The sequence below is a fragment of the Phascolarctos cinereus genome, unplaced genomic scaffold (genome assembly GCF_003287225.1).
Source record: "Phascolarctos cinereus isolate Bilbo 61053 unplaced genomic scaffold, phaCin_HiC Scaffold_3;HRSCAF=262, whole genome shotgun sequence".
In the NCBI taxonomy this organism is placed as follows: Eukaryota; Metazoa; Chordata; class Mammalia; order Diprotodontia; family Phascolarctidae; genus Phascolarctos; species Phascolarctos cinereus.
The window spans coordinates 46,992,621-47,002,165 of record NW_027555736.1 but is presented as its reverse complement, the minus strand read 5'-3'; the positions used below and the strand labels follow the sequence as shown (position 1 = coordinate 47,002,165).

General features: G+C 43.0%; 1 protein-coding gene across 2 annotated transcripts in view; it reads left to right on the top strand.

Moving 5' to 3' along the window:
* Window positions 1-2,929: 2,929 nt before the first annotated feature.
* STRA6 (signaling receptor and transporter of retinol STRA6) overlaps window positions 2,930-9,545 on the top strand; it is a 77,757-nt gene continuing 71,141 nt past the window's right edge. Inside the window, exon 1 of one of the 2 annotated variants that reach the window (XM_078150802.1) lies at window positions 2,930-3,134. The gene's annotated coding sequence lies outside the window, so the exon portion shown is untranslated. The remainder of the gene's footprint in view (window positions 3,135-9,545) is intronic. The other variant, XM_020994695.2, reaches the window with a different exon arrangement.

Here is a 9,545-nt window from a genome sequence, read left to right as displayed (position 1 = left end):
TAACAGCTCTTAGAGACTGGGACAAAGTCTTCCCCTTCCTTCACCTTTTCCCACAGAGTAGGAGTGGGAAGTTTGTCAGTACTGTTGTTGATTGTCTGTCTAGTGCCCTGGGCTGGGAGCCCAGATTTCTCTGTTCCTTGGACAGCTCTAACACAGACTTTAAAAACATTAATATGAACACGATAATCATCAACAAATACATTTGAATATATGAAAAAAGAAGATTGATACAAAACCATGAACTTCCAATGGCATGATAGTGGCCAGAAGGCAAGTGGGAGAGGGGGGGAGGAAGCTAAATCATCTTTGTCTCTCACTAGGTCATCAGTAATCCTACTCTGGCTTTCCCCCAGGTGCAGAGCTCTGCCCCCAGAGGCCTCTTGTTCCTGGGCTGGAATGAGGCTTAAAAGCCCCTGAGAGAAGTGAGGCCAGGAAATGTGAAAGTGGGGAGGAAGGGGTTTTAACATCAGGACCCCCTGGAGTCTGAAAGGTCTTTTCTTTTATCCAGGGAAAGAGCCATTCTGTGGCTGCTGGCTTTGTCTGAAGGTGCCCTCTGTCCTGTAATTAGTCTGACCTGCCTGTTTCTCCCAGATCCCTTTGGCTTCCACAAAAGAAGAGTGGACCTTTTTAAATTATCTATCCCCTCCTTAGAATGAGCTGGGGGGAGACTCCTTCTGCTCCAGAGAGGCCCACGACCCAAATATACTTTAGCATATGCTTGGGACTGTGGAGGAGGCAGTTGTGACCTGCAGTTCCCCTCTACTTTTTCATACAATTTTATGTTTCAGGGACCTCTCCCCCTCAGCTGCTTTTCTGAGACACCCCATAAAATTCTTGAATGAAGAATGTTAGAACCGGAAGGGTCCTTGGAGATTACCTAGCCCCACCCCTCATTTAACAGAGGAAGAAGTTGAGGTCCAGGGAGGAAACATAAGGAAAAGTAATAATAACATTGAGTGATCTTCAGCCCTTAACAAAGCCCTTTAGATTTATGTCAAACATTTTTGAACAACCCTGAAACAACCTCATGAGGTCAGCAGTATAGGTATTTTGTCCTCATTTTACTGAGAAGGAGACTAAGGCACAGAGAGATACAAATTAAATGACTTGCCCAGGGTCTCCAGGCTAGGTAAGTGGCAGGGGCTTCTGCACCCTTCTGCTTCCCCACTCTCCTACCATGGGTACAACGAGATAGGCTTAGATGTTTCCTTCCCACTTCACTCATAAACACGGAATCTCATCAGTGGAGAGCCAGAACCCATAGACAAGGGGAAGGGTTCCCCTCACAGTTTCATTCTGCTGCCCCGGGGAAGTCCTTCTCACCAAAGTCCCCTATAAAGGAAAGGCGACTGACCTATTGATGTTACTATAGGCTTATATCCCAAAGAGACTTTAAAGAGAAAAAAGAGGAAAAGGCCCTAAATGCACAAAAATATTTACAGCTACTGTTTTTGTAATGGCAAAGAATTGTAAACTAATAAAGTGCCTGTCTATTAGGGAATGTCCTGAACAAAATATGGCATATGAATGTTAAAGAATACTTTTTGTTGTTCAGTTATGTCCAACTCTTCGTGACCGTATTTGAGGTTTTCTTGGCAGAGATACTGGAATGATTTGCCATTTGCTTCTCCAGCTCATTTTACAGATGGGGAAACTGAGGCAAGCAGGGTTAAAAGACTTGCCCAGTGTCACACAGCTGGTAAGTGTCTGAGGCTGGACTTGAACTCATGAAGATGAGTCTTAGTGATTTCAGGATCAGTACTCTATCCACTGTACCACCTAGCTGCCCATGGAATACTACTGTACTGTAAGAAATGATAAAAGGGATGGTTTCAGGGAATCCTGGGAAGACATGTATGAACTGATACAGTGGGAGCACAACCAGGACAATTTATAGGATAACCACAACACTGTTGACTCAAACAACCTTATATGACTTAAGAATTCTGATCATTAGCATAACCAACCACAGTTGAGAGGACTGAGGAGGAAACACATTGCCTACTTCCTGTCAGAAAGGTGGTGGATTCAAGGTGCTAATTAAGACATTTTTCTTTATGTGACCAAGATGGCAATTTGGTTTGCTTGACTCTGCATATTTATTACAAGGGTTTTTTTTCCAATGAGGGGTAAAAATAAAGAGACAAAGAAAATAAATTTTGTTCATTAAAAATATAAAATTAAATTTTAAAAACATAAAAGGGAAGGCAAGAGGGACTTGGAAGAATGTGGATGTTTCTCCTCCAATGTGCACATAAAAGTCTTGTAATTTTCCCTTTCTCCCTACCCTCTGCCATGGCTGTTATTGAGAAATCGCACCCAGTTTTTCTCTGTAAGACTGTGTCCCTTTGCTGACTCTGGAGTATCAATTCTCTCCAGTGGAGTCTGGGACCAAGGAATGGAGTAAATAGAACTCAGAGGATGTAGAACAAGACAAAGGGTAGTCTGGGCATCAAGGTCAAGGGGGAGGAGAAGTGAAGATCAATGATAACACCCTTGACGGGACCTTAAGGATTTGAGTCTCCACGAGAAATAGGCACCTGTCCTCCTGAGAAACAAGCAGCCTGTTCAGTGGGTCTTAGGTCAAGCTTTTATCACTTTTAGCAAGTCCTGAGCTCCTCTCACCTGAGCCCCTCCTGCTACAGGTGCAGCTCTTTTGCCCTGAGGGGAGGGGGGCAAGGGAGTTCATTTCAGAAGAACAGACATTAGGGACCAGCAGAACTTGGGTCTATGGCTAGCTACGGATGGGCAAACCCTCAAGAAGAATATTACTAACTGTCCGGAAATCTTCCGAGGCTTTCCTGGCTCCAAACCAAGCCCCTTTAGGCAAGGAGGGGATAAGATGACTGGGTAACGTAGCCCGTGGGGAGGGGAACACCGAAGAGCTGAACTTTGCCTTTCAGTTTGCGTGGTTGCCTCCAGGCGGGCTCTGAGGGGAGTTCAGAGGCCTGGGGATCAGAAGCAGCTGAAGCGGGAGGGAAATCCAGCCCGGGCCTCCCACTGGAGGCACTAGTGCATCCCACAGGGTGCGAGGGGAGGCGGGGGTCACTGATAGGTGGAGGTTGAGTCTGAATCGAGCTTTGTAAGCGGTCCTCTGGTGTCCAGGGAGCCTCCTTCTGCAAAAGTGAATCCAGGTAAGAGAGTCTGCCTTAGGGGGTTTGGTGAGAAAGGAAAGGGAGGGAGAAGAGGAGAGAGAGAGAGAGAGAGAGAGAGAGAGAGAGAGAGAGAGAGAGAGAGAGAGAGAGAGAGAGAGAGAGAGAGAGAGAGAGAGAGAGAGAGAGAGAGAGCGAGCGCTGGGCAGGTGTGTGTAGGTGAGCAATTAGGGTCCAAGGGCTTGGTTTGACTGGGTTGGGGTAAAGATGACTGAAAGGGCAGGGAGGACCGGAGAGTAGTGGAGAATTTTGAGCTGGTGTCAGCAGAGTTTTTCAGCATTAGGAGCGAGAGACACAAAAGGGGAGGAAGAGAGAGGATGAGAGAAGAGAAGAGAGAGTGAGAAGAGGGAGAGAAAAGAGAGGATTAAGAGAGAAGAGTTAGAAGGGAAAGGGCCAAAGATAGAAAAGGGAGGAGAAAGAAGAGAGAAAGAAACAAAAGAATTGGAAAAGAGAGGAAAAAAAAGAAGAGATGGAAAGAAAGAAAGAAGTAGAAAGAAGAGAGGGGGAGAGAGAAAAGAAAGAAGAGGTAGAGAGGAGAGAAGAGAAAAAACATAGGAAAAGAGAGGCTAGAGGAGAGGAGAGAAGATAGAAAAGAAAGAGAAAGAGAGGACTAGGAGAGATAGAAAAAGGAAAGAAAAGAGGAGAAATTGAAAAAAGATTCTACTTCTGCATTCTAGCCGGACAAGGGATAAAGAGAAATTCTAAGAAATTCTAATGGAAAGAGTTCAGGATCTGAATTCAGAAGACTTGGAATCACAACCTTTCCTTCTCTGTAAAATGATAGGGTTGGATTCAATGGTCTCTAGATCCTTTCCAGTTCTAGAGAGCTATGAATCAATGTCTTAGACCCCCCTCCCCCTTCTGTCTGGCTTACATGGACCTTTACAAGGCAGCATGTGCAAGCTGGTGTGGGTGGGTGGTGGTGGTATCAGGGGCTGTCAGGAGACTTTGTTGGGTTATATTGGCAGGGGGTGGGGTGGGGGGCTGGGAGGGTTTAGTGGTTTCTTATGGAAAGAACATCAGCCTCGGAGTCAGAGAATCAGGCTTCATTCCCAGCTCTGCTGTAGGTTCTGTGTGACCTTGAGGGAGTCATAACTTCTGTGGAACTTGGTGTTGTGTGAAATTGGATGATGTAGCCTTTTCCTTATCTCCACCATTGTTTAGCATTTTTTTGCCTCGATCACTTTGGAGTTGACTCCCTCACATGTGAACTGACTTGCTCCCTACAAAACCCACTCCTACCTGCTGATAGCGAAATATGTGCATATAGTCATACAGATTGCATGCATATGTAAATATATGTATATGTATATATGTATGTATTATACATATGTAATATATCCCATGTGGAATTTTAGAATCTGAGCGCTGGAAAGACTCAGGTCATCTTGACCAACTTGCCAGTCTCTCCTGAGGAAGCAGGAGTGGGAAATCTGTGTACTAGCCATTCAGTCTTTTATAGATCCTAGATTTAAGCTAGAAGGGAACATAGAGGTTATCTAGTAAAACCCCTTGTTTTGTAGATGAGAAGCCTGAGCTTCAAGAGCTAAAATTACTTGTCTAAGATTCCACAGTTAGCAGGTAACACAGGAGGAATACAAACCCAGGTCCTCTGACCTCAAAGGCAGCATCCTTTCCATTGAACAACTCATCCAGTGAATGCTAGTACGTCACAAAGGTAACCAATTCATTTCTTTTTTAAAAAATTGGCACTAACAAACATGTATTTCCTCTCCTGCCATCTACCCCCTCCCATTTAAAAAAGAAAAAAGAAAAGGAGAAAATCCTTGTAACAAGTATGCAGTCGAACAAAATTAATTCCCAAATCGGCCATTCCCAAAGATGTATGTCTGCATGTTGCATCTGTCATACATCTGTCAAGAGGTGGGTCTCGTGCTCCCTCATCAGTCTCTAGGAATTGTGGCTGATCATGGCATTGATCGTTGATTTTTAAAATTCTCTGTCTGTAGAATGTTATATAAATTATTCTCCTGGCTCTGCTCACTTCGCTCTACATCGGTTCTTACAAGTCTTTCCAGGGTTCTCTGAAACTGTTCTTCGTAGTTTCTTACGGATTCCATCGCATCGGTATACCATAATTTGGTTGCCATACCCCAGTTAGTGGGTGTCCCCTTAGTTCCCAGTTTGCTGCCATTGCAAAAAGGAGCTGCTATAAATAGTTTTATACATGTGGATTCTTTTCTCTTTTACAAAAAAATCTGTTTTTGCCAATACTCTTAGTAGAGGGATCTGTGGATCGATTGTTGTTCAGTCCATCAGTCATGTCCAACTCTCTGTGACCTCATGGACCAACAGTCCATGGGGTTTTCTTGGCAAAGAGACTAGACAGGTTTCCCATTTCCTTTTCCATGGATCCAGTGGATCCTTTTGTTAGGCAATGGGAAGTTAAGTGACTTGCCCAGGGTCACACAGCTAGGAAATGTCTGAGGCTGGATTTGAACTTGGGTCTTCCTGACTCCAGACCCAACACTCTATCCTCTGAGCCACCAGCTGCTTCTCTCTGGGTCAAAGTGTAGGACAATTTCATTTTTCATCAGCTACTTGTTACACTATTTTTTTTTTTGCTTAGACTGAACCATAATCAATCTCTTTATTACTTCTACCCATCGATTCTGACCTCTACAGCCCCATGGAAGAAGCCTAAGCCCTCTCCCATAGGGTGTATATCAGTATTTAGAAGGATTTTGATATTGTCGCTGTGGGGAGTCCTTCCACCCATGCAGAATTCAACCACTCCACACCTCTGTAGAGAGTTTCTTGAGTTGCTGTGACCAAAGTTCTCAACTGATGGATCACTCTACGGTGGTAGACTTTGAACTTGGTGAAGGCCGGTGCTCTGACGACTTGCCAGACCAACTTCAAAGGCTTTCCAGGTTAGTAGGACCTTCAGAGCTTATGTTTCACTGGCATAGACCTCGAGTGCCCAGGATTCCTCTAATCCAGGATGAGGAAATGGATTAGGACGTTAATGGAAGTTCCACACAACAGTCTTTCTTTTTTCTTTTTCTTTTTTTCTTTTTTTTCACACAACAGTCTCCAAATAGGTTGAAATCAGTTCATTAAAATAAAAACTCTCTGGGTATAATTGTTCCACCAGCCACAAGTTCATCTAGTCATACTATCATATGTGACAGTTCTCCACAATCCTCCACTTTGGTTTTAAGGATGTCATGAGAAAACTTGTTGAATTCCTTGCTGAATTGACACTTTGACAACAAGGATATGTGATTTTATTGCTGTAAGAAGTACTTCTTCCATGGAAACGAAGCACAGCCTCTTTATTACTTAGGAGGTTTTTGAGAGTTGCTGGACCTGAAGAATTCGTTGCATGTCTAGTGACTGGCAGAAAAGGAAATGAATTAGGTATATCGTGTTTTCTTCTTAGTGAATCCATGCTGGCTCCTAATGAGCACCACTTTATTTTTAATGAGCTCACAAGCCTTCTGCTTAACAGTCTGTTCTAAAGTTTTGCCAGGAATTGGCACCAAACTCGATTTTTGAAATTACCTTCCTTTCTCTTTATAAAAATCAGGATATTTGCCTTCTCTGGTATCCTGGCATCTTTCTCATCTTCCAAGATTTCTCAAAGGTCACTGATAGTGGTTAACTGTATCACAGCTGAGCGTGTGAGATACCTGATCAGTGCAGCAAACAAGGAAAGTTGGACTGAAGGCTTAATAGCCATAGATGTACCTGGAAGCGATTCCACGTGGCAGGTAGGGACTGCTTGCAAAGTATGTGCCAGGGTGCCTGCCGGCAGGGGGCTGCTGGTCATAGAAACCAGACGCTCAGCTTTCTGTGGCAGCAAAGAATGGATGTGCACACCAGGTTACTCAGTCACAACATACAGCAGCAGCGCTGAGGGATTCATTGCTTGCATTAATGAGACTTAGCCATAATCAGAATTTCATTCTTAAGAGCCTTCTATCCCAACATTTCCCTTTAAGAGTTCCAAGTGGTGGGATCCTCTCTCTCTCTTTCTCTCTCACATGCACACACCTATTTTTATCCATATCTAATCTAATCAATCTAATCTATAGCTGCCTATAAATCTGTCATCTATATCTATCCACCTATCTATCCATCCATCCATCCATTTACCTACCTATCTACTGAAGTTTTAAATCTGCTTTCCCAAATTCTTGGATCCATGTCAGACTAAGGTTGGCATTTTCTTCCTTTCTTCCCATGAATTACAAGATGACTTAGTCACTTTCTCCCAAGATTCCATCACTTCCACATCACTAACTTGGTCCTAGTCAAGGCCAATCAATGGAAGTTGTAAATACAGTGCATAAGGCCTCCAGGGTCATTACAATGAGGGCAAGGAGATGAAAAGCAGAAATCAAAAGTCAGAGGCTGTCTAGGGCCATTAAAATGGGAAAGTGGAAAAGATTAACAGGATTGGAAACAACAAACAAAGCCAGCTTTGGTGCACAAGGGAAACCCATTGGGGTCAGGGTGGGATTCAATAGTACTTGCATCACAACCATGCCTGGAGTTGCTTACTTGGGAGTCTCCTGCCCAATGCTTTTAATAGCACCTACCTACGTCTTTTGGTGTTATCCACGAGCATCTGTGCTGGCTCATTTCGGCACCACTTTGGTCAGAATTAAATCTCACAAAGTTGTCATTAAGATGAGTAAAGAATTAGGTGGTCTGCTTTTAGAAGAATGAGGCTCTTAGTAGAATGCCCAGCTGCCCTAGATGGTTAAAGTCTCCCATTCAACTCAACAAATATTTATTAAATACCTGCTTGTGTGCAAGGCATCATCACTTCAAGAATAATTGATACTTATACAATTTTTGAAGGTTTTCAAAGAGCTGTTCATTATCTGTTTTGATACTCACTATGTAGATATAAACCTATACAGATATATCTTTTTATAATTAAGAGAAGCTATATGTAATAGATCCACAATTTCACATACAGTCTCAATTTTCTTGTCTTCTTTGTATATGGAAATATCCATACTTGTCAATAATAATAATAATAATAATAATAATAATAGCTATAGCTGACATTTATGTAATGCTTGCAAAACACTATATATGTATGTATATAAAACATGTTAATTAATTCCTACAATAAGTTGGTGCTGTTATTACCCTTGTTTTACAAATGAGGACACTGAAGTGAAGAGATTTCAAGTGACTTACCCAGGGTCACACAGCTGGTAAATGTCTGAGGCAGGATTTGAGGTTAGGTTTTCTTGACTCCAAATCCAGTTCTCTATCCATTCTGCTGCCTAGTAATGCTGAAGATTTTCTAGTTCAGAATTCTAAAAATTCACAATTAAAAAAAGACATGCCCATGTAGACATATACAGGCATAGGTCTCATTCTAATAGATCTTAGTGATACCTCCTTTTGTTAAAAAAAAAAATCAAATCCCCTTAGTTCTTCGTGGGTATCCTAGAATCCTAGGGTGGCGGTAGAAGGCATTTGGCATAAATTCGTAGCAATAATGGGAGGGGGGAGACAGCTGAGGCTGGAAGCATTTTTTCCAACACTTTCCATTATTTTCATTGGAGAATTCCCAGACCCTTCATGCATTGTTGTGATCTCTATGTCAAGCCTGTGACCCTCCAGAGCACCTACCTTTGAGGCCTAGTGGTGAAGTAAACACCACCTTGCATTTGGAGTCAGCATGGGGATCTGAATTCTGCCCCTCTCCACCTTCTCTGGGACTTAGCGTTCCCATTTCTGAAATGAAGACATTGGACTAAATGGTGGAGGGGACTCTTTAAATCCCAGCTATCTCAATCGCAATCTCTCTGGGCCTTTTTCTCCTTCATTTTCAGATTTCAATTTCAATTCTTGACTAGGCCAGCAAATGTCTTGCCAAATACATTCTTCCCCTTCTACCAGGGATTTACTCTTTTGCCAGAAGCCCTTTGTTCAGGGATCATAATCCATGGCCCAGAAAACCAAATCCTCCTTTATGGAGTCACTTAATGACCTCGCTATTCATTCCACACATTCCTTCTCTCTTCCCGATAATCAGGCGTGATAGAAGAAAAGCATTGACTCAGGAGTCGGGGCACCTGAGTGGAAATCCTCCCTTTGCCATTGATTTTTCCCGGATGGCCTTAGTCAAATCATCTGACTACTGGGCCTCGGTCCCTGGGATAAAACAAGATAGATACTAGACTAGATAATAACTAAGGGTCCCTTCTAACTCTAAATCTATGATGCATTGTCATGGGATGTAGAGTTGTAAAGGACCCCAGAGACCATCCAGATCCCTCCTCTTACAGGTGGAGAAACTGAGGCTCAGAGACAATAATGATCTTCCCAAGGTTCCATGGGGAATGAGTAGCAAGTTATGAATCCAGGTCTTCTGAGTACAAATCTGCTGTACTTTCTACT